At 37.4% G+C, this 19540-nt stretch overlaps 1 protein-coding gene across 1 annotated transcript in view; it reads left to right on the top strand.

Moving 5' to 3' along the window:
- Positions 1-19540, top strand: part of Plppr5 (phospholipid phosphatase related 5) — a 116833-nt gene that overhangs the window by 27462 nt on the left and 69831 nt on the right. The gene's annotated exons all lie outside the window — the stretch shown is intronic.

Raw genomic sequence — 19540 nt, 5'->3', positions numbered from 1 at the left:
AGAAAACTCTGACTTAAACATTTAAACAATAAGAAAAATCTATTACTTCATGTAATAAGAATTAGCAAATCAGGGTTGCTCAAACATAAAATATCTGAGCATCAGATCGATGATCCAAGTGTCTCTTCCATCTCCTCTTCTGTAATACATGTCTCCTCTACTCTTGGTGCCCCCCGCCCATTGTACAATGCCACCCTTGCTCTAGAAATCTTACCCAAATGTGATGATAACTAGCAGAAAAATAACATTTCTCTTATGCATCCTTTTTTTTTTTAAAAAAAAAAAAAAGCAAGAGCCCCTATTTCAGAAGTACCCATGTCTAGCAAAAATCCCATATTCACATATTCAGGACTAAAATAGCCACAGGTCTGGTGGACAGGGCCATTAGGACTTGACAAATAATTCATCCTTTGAGCCTGAGAATGGCCCTAAATCCCCTGACAATCATGCTCTTATGCAAAGGTTGACAACTGAACAAAACTAAAGCTCTTTTAGGAAGAGGGAGAGAGAGCATTGTTTAGAAAAACGCATGTCTACTAATATAAGTTTTGGATCAATCAATAATTATTAAGTGGAATTTTAATTTTAAGTCAGGATATTAAGAATTTTAATTTATGTCAGTTTTTTAGTGGTACCCTGAGTTATAAAAGCTGATGTTAAATCTACTTAAAATTGTTTCAATACTGCCTATACTAGGTTCATTTTAATACCATTTTGCTTAAGTTTATATGGAGAGATGATAATTACAATTTTGAAAGAAAACTTGATTGAGATTTTAATGGCCATCTAAAACTGCTGGCCAGCAAACTATGCTCAGAATTGCTCATTAAGGGGAATTGTTTCCTGTTTCTTTTTGAGGGAATCTATCCCCAGTATTTGAGTCCTCTAGGACTTAAATGTTCATAGGATTTCAAATATCTGTTATAAATTTACCTTTTGATAGTGAATTGCAGAATCCTCAAAATGTCTGCCGACTGTGAAATATGACAAACCATAGGTCAAAAAATCATGATTTTGAAATGTACTGTTGCACTTAGGGGAGCTTGTAGGGAAAGGCTGCTAAATGAGAATGCAGTCTGTCATGCCCCTTTAGGGACTCTCTCTCTTCCCATCCGCTGTCAGTTTGGGCCCCACATCACTCAAGATCTTCCACAGTTAAGTCAGAGGTGGAGCCAGAGAATTTTTAGCCTTCCCACATTTCTTGCAAAGCATTTGCTACTATATAGTACAGATGGGGATCTGCTCAATCTTCTGAATTGTCGCCACCAGGCATCCACAAAGGCATCCTAGTGGGGAGACCACAGGGGCTCAGCACCCTCTGGGCAGACATGAAAAGAACCCAATGCTATGAAGGTGAAAATATTCCACACAGTAAGAGCATAAGAGAAGTTTCTGTTTAGTTCTTTTGCCCATGTCCTCATTGGGTTACGTGTGTGCTCACACATGTGTATTATGTGTTTTGAGTTCTTTGCATATTCTGGATTTTAATCCCCTATCAGAACAGTATATCACCAAGATTTTCGTCCATTCTGTAGGCTCTCTTCATGCTCTTAATTGTTTTCTTCATGCTATGTAGAAACTTTTTAGTTTCATGGCATCCAACTTATTGATTCTTGGTTTTATTTCTTGTCCTTTTGGGGGTCTTGTTAAGGAAGTTAGTGCCAGAACCTATATGATGGAGTATTGACCCCATATCTTGTTCTAGCAGTTTTAAAATTTCTGGTCTAATTTCTAAGCCTTTAATGGATTTCAATTTGAGTTTTGTGTGGAGTGAGAAATAGGGTTCTAGTTTCATTTTTCTACATATAGCTATTCAGTTTTCCCAGCACCATTTGTTTAAAATGCTGTATTTTGGGGTTTGTCTCTGTGTCTTCTATTCAGTTCTGTTGGTCTTCATGTCGAATTTGATACTAATATCATGCTGCTTTTATTACTACAGTTCTGTAGTATAATTTCAGATCCAGGATTGTGATGCCTCCTGTTTCACTTTTCTTACTTACTTATCAAAGGAAGAAACACAAATGGCCAATAAATATATGAAAAAAATGTTGAACAACTCTAGCAATCAGGGAAATGCAAATTAAAACAACACTAAGATTTCATCTCACTCCAGTTAGAATGACAGTGATCAAGAATATGAATAAGAATAAATGGTGGTAAGGTTGTGGGGAAAAAGGTACACTTGTACACTATTGATGGAACTGCAGACTAGTACAATCACTCTGGAAGGCACTATGGAGACTTCTCAAAAAAACTAGGAATGGAACCACCATATGAACCAGCTATCCCACTCCTTGGTATTTTCCTAAAAGATCTAAAATCTGCTTACTACAGTGACCTAGCACATCAATTTTTATAGCAGCACAATTCTCAGTAGCTAAATTATGGAATCAACTCAAATGCCCATCATCAGATGAATGCATTAAGAAACGGTGGTATGTGTATACACACACACACATACACACACACACACACACAATGAAGTTCTACTCAGCTACTAAAAGAGTTATGACACTTGCTGGCAAATGGATGAAAATGGAGAATATCATGCTAAGTGAAATTAGCCAAACTCAGAAACTCAAAGGTCATATGCAGAAACTAGAGTAAAGTACAAGAAAGGGGGACGGAAGGGTAGGATAACAAAAACACAAACAAATATAAATTAATAGATGAGCAAAAGAAAGTCTAGTAGACTAGAGGAAGGAAATGGAAGAGGGCAGGTAGGATGGAAGAGAAAAGGAGAGGGAAAAGGGGGAAATCATAAACTCCATGTATGTATAAGTTTGTCATAACTGTGTATAACTATGTATAACTATGAAGCTCTAATAAACAAAATGAAAGGATAAGGTAGATGAATTTTTTCCCTGAATGATATAGAAAGAACAGACAGAGGAAAATCACATCTAAAACCTTCATTTGGTATTGCTGTACAAAATTATGAACCTGATGTCAGAGGGCTTAGAGTTGGTACTTTATGTTCTCAGCACACACTTGCTAACTGCTGAGCTATTATGACTCTAAATATTTTGACAACCCATAATATAACTCAGTAGACAAGCAGACACTAAGATTATGTATGATTGGGACATTTGGAGGGATATTCTGAAGGTTCGAAGGAGCTGCATAAGATTGATTTCCTTCCAAGTATAAAAGTCATGGAATCTTAGCAGAGGGTAATTTTCACATGTGTGTTCAAATGGAAATGCTAATCAGAATCTTGTCAGCAAGAGTTGTGGGGAAAATAGCACAGAAACTAAGTAATATATGAAAGAGATAATGGGCTTCAAAGATATCTTTTTCCCCTTAAAAATTAGAATTAAATCTTCTATATCACTTCTGTAATCTTCTGCTATGCTAGTCAACATCTGTAAAAAAATATTATTTGGGGAAATAGTATTAATTTATAACTTTTCTTCAAATTTTTCTTTTCCTTAAATGAATTTTCTGTTAACGTAATCTGAAATCATGTTAATTTCTTTACCTCCTACCAAACTGCCCCATCACCAACATTTTAAAAGGCATTTCAGAAGAATAGGCTGATTCTCAAAATAAGATGCAGTAGTCTAGGGACACATTGCAGAAATCAGTATTCTGAGCCCCATTATACTCTGCCCACAAATACAAACTCTGTCCTACTCTTTGTTTGATGAAATGCAACTTTTTGTTAGAGCCTCTTGTCAGATTTATTTAGCTTATTTAGAGAACATATTTCTTTGCTTATGTTTGTAATTTATCCCAATTACAAGATAGGTAATTGAGGGAAACAATAAGTGCAAAGGGTGAGAAAAAATTTTTTTTTCCCACATGTCTTCCTAAAAGAAAGCAAAATAATAAAATATTACAAGTCAAGTTTTTGGCATTTAGTAATAAAGTAGGTTAATTTGTATCTTATAAAGTTCTTTGACTCCATTATTACGAAAGTCCTTTATGATGAATATAACATTCACATTGGAGTCTTACTACCTGGGTTTGAATCTCAAGTCTGCCATTTACTACTAGTTATGAGAATTCAGGAAAATTCCTCTTCGTGTGTCAGTTTTCTTATCTGTGAATGAGGTAGTAATACTTACCTCATAGGGTAGTTGTGGGGACCAAATCAAATTGATACACATATGATGTTAGAACAGTAGCTCTTTTTTTTTTTTTTTTTTGATCCACGGCAAGTGTTTAATGCCACTTTTTTAAATGACCAAGGGAATATATTTATGAATTTATATAATAAATAAGTATATAGCACAAGCTGGTATTCAAAGTATTTGGGATAATAAATAATCATCTTTTAAAAATACATTTCCCATTATCTATTGGAAAGATTTAAATGGCTTGCTTAATAAATTCAACTGATTCAGAGCTGGCAGGGTTTCGCATTTAAATTATAATTATACCTTTTCCTAATACACTGTGAGCAGTAATCTGGAATGTTGCACTTACACCAAATACAAATGGGTCCAGACGGCAAAATGAGTTGATGTTCCAAGATTCATCTCATTCATTTATTTTTGGGTTTCAATCATGCTCTTCTTTGTACATTCTCATCAAACATTTTTAATGGCTTGGTAAGTATAAGGATTTCCTATGTAATCATCATTTACTGTTCTCGTGAAAGCATTTTAAAAATAAAGTCCTTCAAATGTCTGGTCCTTTTTTCAGTAAAATTGAATGGCCTTAAAAGACATTTGTTCTGGCAGTCTGTTTAAAGGCAGGAGAGATGAAAGCCAAGAAAACCGGAAGAAGATGGCCTCCAGGGAACGATCTGTATGATGAATTTGAAATTACAAGGAACAGTGTCTCTGCTTTCCCAGGCAGAGCTGTCACCTCGTAAGCCTATTTCCATGAAAAGGAGAGTGTTATTTGGGGGATCATGGATTAGTCTATTGAATACATATTGCCGTGATGCTGTGGTAGGGCACTTGAAGGTGACCCCTAATAATTCAGTCCCCTTATACAACAGAAACCTGTATTTTGGTACAAAAGAAATCTCAACCGCACAGCAACATAAATTGAACCAGTAAAGAGAACAACAGAAATACAGTTAAAGAAAAAGGGATAGAATTATGGTCTGCTACCAGGCAATAATAAAGAGCCGGCACACTGGCTCCAGTCCCTGAAAATTCTCCCCAGATACAGTTGTCAGCAGACATTCCAGGAAGTCAAGTGGGGAAAAGTATAGCTCTCTGTGCTGTAAGAAAATAAAGTTGCTCTTTGTAAACCATGAATCTGAAAAGTAAGGTAAATCCCAGTGTGTTCCCTTGGCCACTTCCCACAGCACATCAATCTCAAAACACTACTCAAATGCCTTTTTATTTCCCACCTGTGTCACCTTTAGAGTAATATTTTTCCTTCCCATTGTGTTAGTTAATACTTGTTCTCTTTTGTGTTAAACTTTCCTCTCTCCTCTTTCTAATATCCAAGTAGGTGGTGAAGGAGTTCATTGCCACTTTTTTCCGCTTTACTTTTTCTTTCTCAAAAGCTCTGATTCTCTTTCTCCACTTGTCATATAATAGCTACACTAGCTGATCACCCTTCTTCAAATTTCTCTCCCCCAAGAAGGAAGATGACTTTTGCTCTTACCTATTCTCACTAGAGTTTTTGAGATACAAGCTCTACTAGATGCTTTAAGAAGGATGGTCCCTAGAATATAGATTTCCAAGATGAAATAAATTTGGAAAACAATGAGCAGTAACATTGACAATTTTCTTTAGCAGATTGTCAATCTTTTGGTTCATGCAGAAAAGTTAATTAGTAGGAAATTATACTCATAAACTCAGAAGGTCAGATAAGAAAACTTTAACTTGCTAGAGTTTTCTTCCCAACTAAAGTACAATAATAAAATATCACAGGATCAAGTAGAACCCCAGAACTCGATTGCATGGAATTAAGTCCTGGCTTTATGTCTCACTAGCTGAATAACCTTAGATACATGCCTCAGTTTTGGAGTGGTTTGAGTATGCCCCTCGAGGGTTCATGAATTGGAAGCTTGGTCCTCAGTGTGCCAATCTTAATAGGTGTTGGGACCCTTAAGAGGTGGGGCCTAGTGGGAGGGGATCTTTGTTAAAAGCATTGCCCTTGGAAGGGATTAAGGTAGTTCCCATGAGACCCCTGAGTTAATTCTTCTGTGAGGGTTCTCAGGAAAGAACAAGCTTAGCCATTCCCCAGCCTCTTTGGCCTCCCTTCTTGCCTGTCTGAGCATGTGATATCTCCCTCTTTCTGGACTTGCCCTATGGTTCCATCTACCATGATGTGACATTAAAGCCAAAATGCTCAGTGGTTTTTTGTACCTTTAGCTTCTAAAACTGTGAGCTAAACAAATCTTTCCTTTTTTTTTAAGTTATCCAGCCTTAGGTATTTTGGTATAGCAATAGAAAATAGACTAATACAATAAGGCAGGCAGTATCTCTAAGCTTTGTGTTCTTATCTATAAGATGAATATGATAAAATAGTGCCATTATGGAGCCTTTGGAAATTATGACTCTTGATGAGCTCATATGCATTTGAACTTTCAGGCAGTTATAGATGATTTTTGCTGCTTTTTCTTGACCGATAATCTATTTTTCCCCTTCAAAATATCATTTAACATCCTGCTAAGTATAGTTTGAGGAGCACTAACTAAGGACATTTAATTTTTTCCTGTGATTCAGACATTTCTAAAATTCTCCATCATCCCAAAGTCCCAAAGAATATTTACATTTTATAATGTTGCTCTTTTATTTTGATAAAGAGGAGAGGAAATGAATTCTAAAGTGTATTTTAGAAAAGATTGTTAATAGACTATCTATCAATTTTGCTTAATTATGAGGGAACTTTTTTGAGGACCTAATGGGTTCATGATAACAGTGTTGGCCTCCAGCAGATTTGTGAACATGGAGAAGTCAACCTCATATATTAAAATAATAATCATAATATTATAAGCATACAAAATGAGTTTGTATTACAGTGTTCTCATAATTCATTTTTCTTATTGCTTGTGCTCACCACATGTGTAAGAATGGTTGAGCAAAGCATAAAAATCATGTGAAGTTTAATCATCAACATTTATTTTAGCTAGGAAAGTATTTTTAATGCTTTACATAAGTTATTGTCATTTTAAGAAAGGATTGTGCATAGTGTGTAAATGTATGTCTTCTTGTTAACAGAACACACCTCTTTTTTCTCTATCTTCTTACTGCCACTTCACCCACACATGCACCAAAATATTAGTGTCTGAGCTTTAACAATATCCAAAAGAATCAAAGTGCTCTAAGATTACCTATTCCTGGTATCCCAGCATAAATCTTGTATCTCATTGCAGATACAAGTTGGAGAGAATCTTCAAGGTCATCATCTAATGATGGCCAAAATTTACATAGGGCTTGCTCTGTGCCATCTCTTGGTCTAATAATTTTGACAATTAACTTATGTAATCCCCACAGCAGCCCCATGATGGCATCGTTTCTCCATCTTACAGGTGTGAACAGTGAGGTGAAGAGAGATTTTATGACTTACCCTTGGTCCTTCCTCTAGTGAGATGAGGCCAGTCCTCAGCCATGCTGGTTCTCAAGTTCTTGACAGGATTGCATGGGAGAAAGTAAGCCTTTTCAGTGTGGGCAAACATTCTAGGAAGCAAGTATTCTGTGCTTATATCCTCAGGCTCTGGAGGGTTACTGCTGACAACTCTATTTACATGGGGTTGAAGAATACTGGATGCATTTCTGCAAGGAATGTTCCAGAAAGGAATACCAAGTTCCATTTTGTGCAGGTTTGGTCCCTTACATACCCGGTTCTCAGACATCACTTACCTCTGATGTCATCCTTTATTTATTTTCCAGCATTATCTGCACATTTGTCTACACTGGCAAATAAGTTGTTTCTTTGTGCCTTCTCCATTTTAGACAAAATGAACTGTGCAGTAAATTCTGAGGCCAGGGACATGAGTGAACTGGTCTGGTGCTGAGCATTGACTGAGTCTTTCTGGTTAGGAATCTTCTTCTCTTCAAGTCTCACTTAAAATATCTGGAAATTGAGTGTTTAATTTCTTTATACTTTAGAATCTATTTAACCTGTCTTTGTAGCATAGCTAGCACAAGTATATATAATACTTATTTGTTCAAATAAATATCTAAAATTCCTTTGAATATCTCCCTGACAAATTAAAAATGTGTGGTAATCAAGAGTTATAGACTCTTTGAAATATCCTGCTGCACTGAGAACCTAGATGGCTAGACCCCACCCCCAGAGTTGCTGAGTCAGTAGGACTGGGGTGGGTCCTGAGAGAACACAAGTCCCAGGAACTGCTGCTGCTGCTGGTTCATAGACCACATTTGAGAACCACTGCCTGTGGAGCTCTGGAAATAGACAAATACTGTTCCACTGGTTTCCCAGTTAAGAAAAGAGTTAATAGGCTTATCTGACCTAGTGGTTGGGATGACAGTTTCATATATTTCTTATCCCCTAGTAGCTCCATTTTAGGGATGTTGATCTTTAAGACTGCCAGCCTAACTCAAAGGAATAAATTCAATTCTTGACTTCATCTTGTTCTATCTAAACTGGCTTTTTGATTCACCACTCCACTTAAACTGTCCTCTCCCCAGGACAATAGCCAGTAACGTATTGATTGTGCTTTATTTTCTTCTTATGTATCTGAATTTTAATAACACTGTTTACCTAATAAGTTTGAAGATTAAGTAGGTAAATACTTGAAAAGCAGCTAGAATACTGCATAAAACCTAGCAAATTCCAGTAATTTTATTTTTATTGTATGTTATATGTTTCCCAAATTCCCCCCTTAGAGTATCTCCTTCAGGATTTCTATCATGGACGCATACCACTCAGCTCTAATTTACTTTTCTTTATCCCATTTTCTGGCAAATTTTAATGAAAAGGATCTTTCATATCATTATGACTAATTAAAAACCAATACCACTTGATAAGCAGAAGGGAGTCTAGAATAAATACAATAAAAGCCAGTATTTTTCAACTCTAGCCAGTTATTTTTTTCTGCTAAAAACTATAAAACTGAGACTTACTCCATCTTAAAAAAATAGTATAAAAATTAGCAAGTTCTAGCTGCCATAACAAAAACTTCACATTTCACTGACATCATACATAAGAGTTATCTTTTACTTATCTAGGAGTCCAGTGCAGGTCTTATGACTGAGGGACCTCAGCCGCTTCCAACTTGTGGCAGCAGCAATTGCTGGAGCCCAAAGATCTCTGCTTCTGGCCAGCATCTGGGGAAGAGAAAATGGATAAAACACTCCCAATTTTTTTTTTACCTCTTTGATCTGGAATTGACACACACACATCATTTATCCTAAGATTCCTTTGGGGGAAAATTCATCTAGATTCAAATGTTCAAGGGATGTTGTTGAGATGAGGTAGCCACTTCCCATGAAGACTTTAGTTTGAAAGCAAGTATCTTTCAAAAAAGTTTGTGAGACTAAACATGTTATTTAGATCAATTTAGTCGTTCTATGATGTATACAATTTTCTGAACGTGTAGTATATAATGAATACATACTTTTGGTCAACTAAATTTGAATGAATTAATTAAAAACAAAGAAAGAATATGTTTTTGGTGGTCCAGTTATGAAATGCAGGTAGTTATAGGAAGATACAACCTCAGTTATTTAACTGCTGGAAAATACTGTACAACTATTGTATAACCAACTATGTCACTTCTTCAGTTCAATTACTTCTCATCTATCCTCAGAAACCATGCTCAGAGAAATTAGCAACTGTATCGCTCAGCTATAATGATGAAATGTAAGAAGCTTTGGCTTTTCTGTATCAGGACACAAAGTTAATGAGGTAATACCCAGTGCAACTTTTTACCTCAGTATAGCTTAGAACTTTCCTTGGCTAACTTGAACTTGACAATGGGAAATGAGTTCTTTACATATGCCTTTGACAAATTGTCAAGAATACAAAATACGTTGGATAGGAACCTAAATTATCATCCACAACTATATTTTTACATATTATCATTGTTTCTCAGATATTATTTCACTCACATCTGAAATCTGTGATGAAATATAATGCCAAATAATTACACACTGATGGCATGAGTTCTACTGATTCATTACATGTGAAATGGCTTTCTTGTACCAATTTCAAACCAATAATGCCTGGATATGTTAGAGTCACCCTCAGAGAGGAATTTATAATTGGGGTCTTACTAATGAAATCTTAAAGACTTTTGGTATTTAGCATTTGAAAAGGTCTATAAACATTCCATGTTTTTAAAACATCTTGCTTTGGTATTTTGTCATTAAGCAGTATAGATATCAAAGGTTGAATGTCCAGATTTGAGGTATGAGAGCAACATTTTGTGCTCATATTGGTGACACTTATACACTTATATCTGGGGATTTATAATTCATACCTGCAGTTTTGTGGGTTACTATTCATTAGCATGTTTGGGCTTTTTACTCACTGCCAGATGAGATCATGGATAAGAAACAAGGCTGAATGGAAAAATTGTCCTCAAAGACAGGACAGAATTGTAGACAGGTCATTAGAGGGGCAGTAGGTCCAAGATAATAGGCAAGGCAGGGTTAGAAGGACTCCGTAGTGTTTAACACTGAGTTATATAAAATCTAATATAGTGACCCAGCAAGGGGGTGGGGTTTAACAGGGAGCATGATGCTCAAGTTTGCAGAGCTCTGTGAATGTGGAGAATAGCATCTGCCTCTAGCCTGGGTTCAGGAGCAGAAGTCTTGCCTCCAAGGACACAGAGTCACCTCATCCCCAAGGAGAAGATTCTGACTCAAGGATCAATACCTTTGCTCAGACCCAGTCCTGGCTGGATGGGTAAATCAGTGTTGGTCCTGCATTATTAGCTCCTGAGCTGTTAGTGGGCATTTCTCCACATTCTGCATCAGGTAAGCAAGGAACATGAGCAGTCACTAACCTTCTACAGAATTATTCCAGAGTTTCATGCAGAGCTTGGAACAGGGAGGGATTTTGCCTCTCTTGCAAAGGAAGAGGGAGCATAGTTGAGGCTACAGCCCAGATGGGAGCATGGCTGGAAGGCAGATGCAAGGTGAATGAAGTGGGGACTTGACAGCTATGTACATGGTGTATGCTAGCCCATGCTCTGTCTACCAGTAGAAATTTTTTCCTCCCTTTTCTTTTACATTCCAGTGCATAAAGAACTCTCATTGAGGTGAGGGAGGACTGCCCCCACAAAAGGCTGACCCTTGGGAGGCTGGTTGATACTCCCCACAAAGGCCACACATGTCCCTCCTGAGGTTCTGCTCCTTTCTCACTCTTGAAGGCAGCTGGTCCTTGTGGCAGCAGGTGAAGGGCCATGGCCCTGAGTTCATCTCAGCCAACATGGTTCATCACTTGAACTCTCTCTGGAAATAGCTTTTATTTGCTAGTTCGTGGAAGAAAGGAAATTTTATCAAAGAAAGCTGACAATGCTGTTAGCATTTTCATTGCTGATTTCTGTGCCCTTGGACTGTTGTGTTTCTAACTTTTTCACTTACAGGGAGAACAAAACTATGGCATTCTGTACCCAAGGCCTGCTTTGGGAACATAATCAGAATGGCAGCCAGTGACTCCAGAACTAAGAACCCCTTCTTTATAAGATAGAAAATGACTCAAAACCAGGTCCTCAGTTCCACATAATAGGCCAGGGTCTGCAGAGAAGATACAGAAGACCATAAGAAATAACAGTGGAGTTGGGATGGGTGATGTGATGCTCTTTTGGCCTTTGCTAGAAGACTGGCATGTGTAACATGATCAGTAAAGTCATCTTTCTGTACTCAGTTGTCTTATACCTGGACATCTAAAGAATTTTGAAGGTGCTTATGAGATGTGTACCCAAAACCTTCCCTTTAAAACTGTAAAACTGGTAGGATTATGGTGGAACTTCAAGGTGTGGGGAGCCAGGGAGTTGACCTCTCTTGACCTGGAAAAGCTGGAGGAAAAGTTTGCAAGTTCCTAGGTTGAGATTATGTTCAAAATAGCTCTGAACTTGGATTTGGATTCTGACTATGCACTGTGTGACTCAGGCATATATAACTTCCCTATTTACCTTTGAATAGATTTTCTTATATCTAAAATGAGTAGATTAAACTGGATTTCACTCATTGATAAGAGCATTCACATTTATTGTCAATCACTGAGCTTTAAAACTCCAAGTGTAAACATTATACAGTCCCTGCCTCAGAGAAACTTCTAGCTGAGTGGAGGAGACAGATGTTACTGATACTTATAAAACCATATGGAAATCACCATAATAAATGTACTATGTGCTGTTGGTACACGGAGAAGGGACAGATGAATTGCACCAGAGATAGACATAAGCTTGCAATAGAGCAGGCAATATTTAAATCACGTCTTGCACACTCGGCAATGTCCTGCTTACCAAGCTATATTGAGCCATGGGCCAAGTATAAAAGCCTGGGTGTATGTAAATGCTGAGCATGTCTGTGGGCTGTGTAAGAAAGCAAAAGCTGAAAAGCATGGGTCTAAGCTCAGCTGTAAATGATCTGTTAGGACAAGTCCTGCTAATCCATAGGCTATAAGGACTTGAAATTATACATAGGGCATTTGGATTGCACAAATTTTATTTTGAATAAATCAATCTGTCAGTAGACAGTCTGAACAAGGAAGGTGAATTCCAAGGATACTACAATGCAGGATAAAAGTAATGAGGCACTAGGTTTTAAAACAAAAATAGTGATAGAGGTGGAAATGAACAAACATGAAATAGAATTAAGGAATAAATTCATCATAGTTTAAGAATTAATTGAAATTCAGTTGGACCAGAGGAATAACTTTGAAAGATGTCTTGCACAATGAGGTGACTATAGTTAATAACAATGTACTGTTTACTTAAAAATTGCCAAGAAAGTAGATTTCAAGTGTTCTTGCCACAAAAATAAAATAGAATAAATATGTGAGGCAATACCCATGTTAATTAGCTTGATTTAGGCATTCCACAATGTATACATATTTTAAAAATCATATTGCACATTGCACACCATAAAATATACATTTTTTTGGTACTTGGGATTAAACCCAGGAGCAGTTAACCACTGAGCCACATCCTCATCCCTTTTTATATTTTATTTTGAAACAGGGTCTCCATAAGTTGCTTAGGACCTCACTAAATTACTGAGACTGGCTTTGAACTTGCAAACCTCTTGCCTCAGCCTCCAGAAGCCACTTGAAAATATACATTTTTCTCAATTAAATGTAATTAAAGTAAAAGTGATTGGTAGAGAGAGGCCAATGAGGGAAGAAGGGTTAGCAGGATATATAATGACAGATAAGTTTATGAGAGAGGTGCTTGAGTGTCCAAGTGGAGGATGAGTGGACTCATTGAGGAGGTGACACGGAAGAGCAGGAGGTTTGGGGTGGGACCCATAGATTTGTTTGGGTGTGAGGACTATGAGGATTTTTAGTAGGTAGATCTGAACTTGTTGAGATATTGCCATTTAGTTGATGCATGAATTCCTGTATCTGGAGTTTAGGGGAGAGGTGAACATTTAGGATTCCCAAGAATAGCAAGGGTGGGAAAGCCTTCAGAGGGATGAAGTCTACCAGGGAGTGATTCTGGAAGGAGAAGAAAAGAGTCATCACAAAATACTGGGGAACATAGAATTTAGGTTTGTAATTCACTGACCAGAGCCTCTAATTCAAATTCAGGAGAGAGAAGTGTATGCATTAGATTCAAAGTGACTTGATTTTATATCAGTCAAAAAGAAGGACAGAAATAGGAGAAAAATAAACACCAAAAAGTCCCCTGTACCTCCTACTGCTGTGCTAAGAGGTTAGGAAGAAAAAGTAGATAAGAACATCAATTATTATTAATAGTAATATTACTAATTACAAATGATTATGTATATATGTCAGACTCAGTACTAATGCTATTGGTGTTAATAGCACTCTTATTGTTGCTAATAGTATTCTTGTTACCAACAACTATGTCATTGATTATGATCATGGATAACATTTACCAAGTGCTATCTAAGGCCAAGATAATCTATTTGAGCTTCTAGGGGCTCGAACAGAGAGCTACCAGGAAAAGGCAACATCTGGGGACTTCCTGATGCTCTTCTGGTGGGGTTTGTTTCCAAATCCTTGGCTCACTTATCTAACCACCACTCTTCCTGTAACTGTAGCCAGGATCACACAATGTCTTTCTTAAATGTTGTGTTAATTTACGTTTTCTTAGAAGGAGGTCAAAAATAAGATCAAGTATGCAAAAGATCTATTAGAAAAGCAACCGTAAAAGACAAAGTTCGGAGGGTAATCTAGAGAAAACAGAGAAAGTCTCTAACCCAGATGATGATGGAGGTCTCACCTAGATTAGAGAATGGGAGGGGAGGAGAATTATGTGGAAGGTACCCCAGACTGTGAGGCACAATTCCAAGAAAGATTTGTCCAAACTCATGGGGAATCTAACAACCAAAATTGCCTGGTAGAGGTATCCCATGTCACAGAGAAATAGGCATGCCTGAGTGCTCCATTATGCTGTCATTGGTAGGACTAGTCTTTAGGAAGAGTGTCCTCAGCAGAGATACAGTAGTATGTCTAGAGTCACAAGCCACCACAGATGCCCTCAGTCACTCATGACAATTCTTCCTAAGTGTTCTACTGGCAAATATCACCCAAACCAGTCAGCACGTGCATCCCTGTACCCTATTTAAGGTTTTTGTTTCTGTCTTCCTTGAATATCATTGCCTCGCACTGTGTCCTAACTCAGAAGGCCTTTACTTAAATGCATTCATTATAATAATTATTTTATTTTCAACACTTAAATTTATCTAAGAAATATTAACAATGGGAGTTTTCATTCAGGAAGATGGGTGGGGAGATGATGTAAGAGAGAGTTTTATTTTGATGAGGAGTTCCATAGATGTCTCAATGAGTCCTAAAGGAAATGAGAACTAGAGCATATGAATTAGACAGACCCACTGGGTCCAAGAAGACACTAGGGTCCAAACATGTATGTTTGATGAGATGAAGTCCAAGTAGATGGACAGATCACAGTCTCCAGAGAACATGATGGAAAGGGCTGGTGCAGGCCAAGAACTGGCATAGGGATGTCCAGAGAGTATAATGGATATGAAAGCCATCAGGTCACAGTGAATTTCTTCTTTCTGAGAACTACCCTCTCTCCCCAGGAAGCTAGATTGTATAAACCATGACACACTTTCTTAACCTTGGTTCATTGAACCAAGGAAGAGCCCTACCTGAAGCTGAGCCTCCTGGGAATTTGGCATTGGGGTTGAGTAGATGAGTCAGTTGAACCATTTCCTTAAACTAAGCTAAAATGTTCAATATAAGACTCAAGGCTGTTGGAGCCATTGCGTAGGTTAGGAATCAGGAGAACTGGCTTGCAGAAAGATAAGAATAAGTCAGGCCCTCTAGGAGCTGATATGTGAGACAGTGTGACTCCAGGGCAACAGCGAGACTGAGACTGAGAGAGACCCTGTGCCTGGACCGCAGAGGACTTTCCATGGGTGGAGCTCATCTCCAAGACCCTTCCCTTGGGTTCTGAGATAATCCACCAACTCTGGAATTCAATTCTCTTTTCTTAATCCAATCTGAGTATCTTTCACTTTATTTATTTATTTATTTGCTTGCTTATTTATTTATTTATTTTTGAGTGGGTATCTTATAGTAGCAGCCAAATACCATTGACTGAGGTACTATTGTCGCAAACATGCTCAATACACAAACAAGAAGTTCAAAAAATGAAATGTGCTGAGATGCACCAAGCAAATGATTAGCTTGAGGAAAAATACTGGTGATATAGTCACAAAGTGCTCCTTTGCCTCCATCAGAAGATCAGATTAAAAAAAATAGTACAATTATGAGGGAAGCATGATTATCAGAACTTCTAGCCAGAGCGGAAGGGAGAGATGGCATCACGCTGGCTCCCAGACAAAGGAGAGAACTAGTTTTATTCATGTGAAAGGGTGGTAGGGGAGGTCTAGAATGTAGGAACGTTTGTTGGCTTTAGGTACATTTCACTTCAACCTCTTGGGAGGCGTAATTAGCCTGTCATTATTCATCCTGGTCAAATGTTATATCTCTTGTATTTCATATGGATTTGCATGCTATATAAACATCTTTGCCCTGTGATAAGGATGAGTCGCTGTAGCTGTTTAGAGAACACATAGGTAGGGGGTGGAAGGAAACACATATGTGAGTAACAAGCTAAGGACCTTGGGAATTTGCTATTTGAGTGACTCCTCAACAGTTTTTTTCCTATGTTTGTCTTTGGAGAGTCCTGGCAGGGTATCCTGGTTTTCATGCTATGCCTGGCTTCTGAAGCCCAGAGATTGTTGGAGAGTTAGTGAGCAAGGGGGTAGGGAAAGGCACATAATCCTCTCAATAGCTAGCAAGGTGGGACCCATAGGAAAGCACATACCATGCTTTAAAAGATAAGGAGCCCAGCAGTGCTTTGCCCTTTCCTGGGGATGATAGGTGTCTCATTTCTGCCTGATAGTTGTTATTCTCTTAATCTTAAGAGGTGCTGCTTTTTATGAGAATCCCTGACTGACTCACTGGGAATAGTTGTTTTGGAAAGAGTTGCCCACACAAGACAGTTCTCAATCAATCTTATAATGAAAAAAATTATCAAGTTAGTGACTGCACATACAAGATCTGGTTATGGGAACTAAGAAATGGGATAAAGCCTTTGTCACAGGAACAAGGGAGAAGTTGGTTATTAGAAGTCAGGCACAAGGTCAAAATCAGACTAGGACATTGTGATCTATTGAACATGAGATCTATTGAGGATTGGATTTATTTAAGCATTCAATAAGAATTTTAGATATAATTCATATATATTTATGAATACACACACATACATACATACATACACACACACACACACATATACACACACTGTATCATCAGCTTGAGTTGGTGTTCAGGGTGCTATGAGGTGAGGCTAGCCTGGAGTGGACACCCATGACAGCTGCTATGGAGAAGAGAAGGAGGGCTGCAGTTGTGTAGGGAATGGGAAGTCATGAAGTGGAATTCATAGTAGATTGTTAGAATTTGGAACATTCTATGGCAAAACAGATCAGGAAGGAGTGGAAATTGAAAACCCAGAAAAAATCATAGTGGTTATTTATTTTGAGGGGCAAAAGAGAGGAGATAGGACATAAATGACTTATTCAGAAAGGGAAATAAGAAGGTGTCAAATATGTAGCTTATTTATTTGTTAGTTTTTTTCTAAGGCCCTGGTGACAGCTGATGTACCCATGAAAAATAATGCACCCCCCTCTTTTGACCAGATCATTTCATCACACAGCTGATTTGCTTCACCAGTCAAAATTAAAAGTTAGGAGGAACCAGGCACCGTGATGCATGCCTGTAATCCCAGCTGTTTGGGAGATTGAGGCATGAGGATCTCGAGTTTAAAGCCAGCCTCAGCAAAAGCAAAACACTAAGCATCTCAGTGAGACCCTGTCTCTAAATAAAATACAAAATAAGGCTGAGGATGTGGCTCAATGGCTGAGTGCCCCTGAGTTCAATCCCTGGTACTAAAAAAAAAAAAAAAGTCAGTAGGAATTTGGAAGTTTGAATCTTTCCTATTTCAATTCAGTCTCACCAGAAAGGCAACACCAGACTTTTAAAATATAGTTCAGCTCAATGTCTTCTGGTTTAACCTTGAACTTTGGCCTTCTTGGAAGAAGAGATATGGGTACTGGGGAACAAATGTGAGCAAATTATATCATCATATTGTGTACAAGTATGAATATGTATCAATGAATTCCACTAATGTGTATAAGTATAATATACCAATAAAAAGGGTCAAAAATTAAAATAGAGAAAAATGCATATATAGTATATGTAAGAAAAATATAGTAAGAAAAAAGGTATATGTAATAAAAGTATAATAAGAAAAGAGGAAAAGGAGATAGAAATAAAAATGAAAATTGGTAGGTGCCACATAATTTTTTGTTCACATTGGGGTAAAAGTAGGTTGAGCACCTAATCTCTATGTCCCCCCTCTATTGTCACTTACTATTTTGAATATCTTGTAATCATAGATATTACTTTTTATGTAGACTCCAGAAACTTTTCCCTGATGTTTTAGTCGGTTTTCTATTGCTGTATCAAAATACCGGAGAAAGGGTAACAAATGAAAGTTTATTTAGCTCACAGTTTCAGAGGCTGAGAAGTTCAAGAGCATGATGCTAACATTTGCTCAGCATCTGGTGAGGATCTTCATGCTGCATCCTAACATGGTGGAAAGCATTGCATAACAAGACAGAGCAAGTGTAGCTTGGATCTTTCTTCCCCTTCATATAAAGCTGCTAATGCAATCACAGGGTCCTCAAGTTCATGATCTCATTAAATCCTAGTTATCTCCCAAAGGGCCCACTTCCAAATACCTCTAACAAACCTGACTTTGGGAATTAAATTTCTGCATGAATTCTGGGGAACTCATCGAACCATAGCACCTGGGGAGCGTCAAGGACTACCTATACAGCATCTTAACAAAACTTACCAAAAACAAACTTAACAATGACAAAATTGCAGGCATTATTATTGACTTCACTTTCCTTTTCTCTTAATCTTATTTCTTATGCTGTTGTTCATGGTATTAAATAGAGTAATACTTGTAAGGATGAGTGAGAGATTTCTCCTGGATTGACTGGTCTGAAGGGAAGTAAATATTTTTATCTCCTTTAAATTTCTACATCCTCATCTGTAAAATGAGATAATAACACATATTCTAATTATTTTACTGGTGATTTTAAAAGCCATGTACAAAAACCACTGCAAATGGTACAGAACAAAGTGGAAGATAGCCAGGTCCTTTAAGTCAGAAAATAGAGCAGAAAACCTATACTAGAACGCAGCCCAGCTCTCCTTACTGGCTCTTGAGCATTTCACTTGAGTTCTAAGTCTTGATTTCTTCACTGGTTATATTATTCCCTGTCTCATCTGGTTTTTATGAAGATTAAAATAAAACATTTATACTAAAATATAAAGAATATGTTACTCCTCAATATTTATCCAGAAGAACTAAAATCAGCATACTATAGCAATACAGCCACATCAATGTTTATAGTAACACAATTCACAATAGCCAAGTTACGGTGCCTGTCGGCAGATGAATGGATAAAGAAAATGTGATATATATACACAATGGAGTTTTACTCAGTCATAAAGAAGAATAAAAAATAATGACATTTGCTGGTAAATGGATAGAACTGGAGAACAACATGCTAAGTGAAATAAGCCAGATTCAGAAAGTCAAGGGTCATATATTTTCTTTCATATGCAGAAGCTAGAGAAAAATGAGAGGGAAAAAAGTGGTAGATTCCTATGAAAATAGAAGAGAGATCAATAAAATAGAGGAAGAGGATTAAGAAGTAGGAAGAAAGGATAGGAAAATGGAGGGATGATGGAATTAAATTGACCAAACTATCCTATGTACATATATGAATCTATCACAGTGAATTTCATGTTTATGTATATTCATAATTTACTAATTAAAAAAAACTATAAATAAGTAGAAGGATGACCAGTAGAATAAAGGGAACAGGGGGAAGAAATGAAGAGGGAAAAAGAAATT

This window comes from Marmota flaviventris, chromosome 10 (assembly GCF_047511675.1).
Source record: "Marmota flaviventris isolate mMarFla1 chromosome 10, mMarFla1.hap1, whole genome shotgun sequence".
In the NCBI taxonomy this organism is placed as follows: domain Eukaryota; kingdom Metazoa; phylum Chordata; class Mammalia; order Rodentia; family Sciuridae; genus Marmota; species Marmota flaviventris.
Note: the sequence above shows the minus strand (reverse complement) of the source record. Positions and strands in the feature narration are given on the sequence as shown.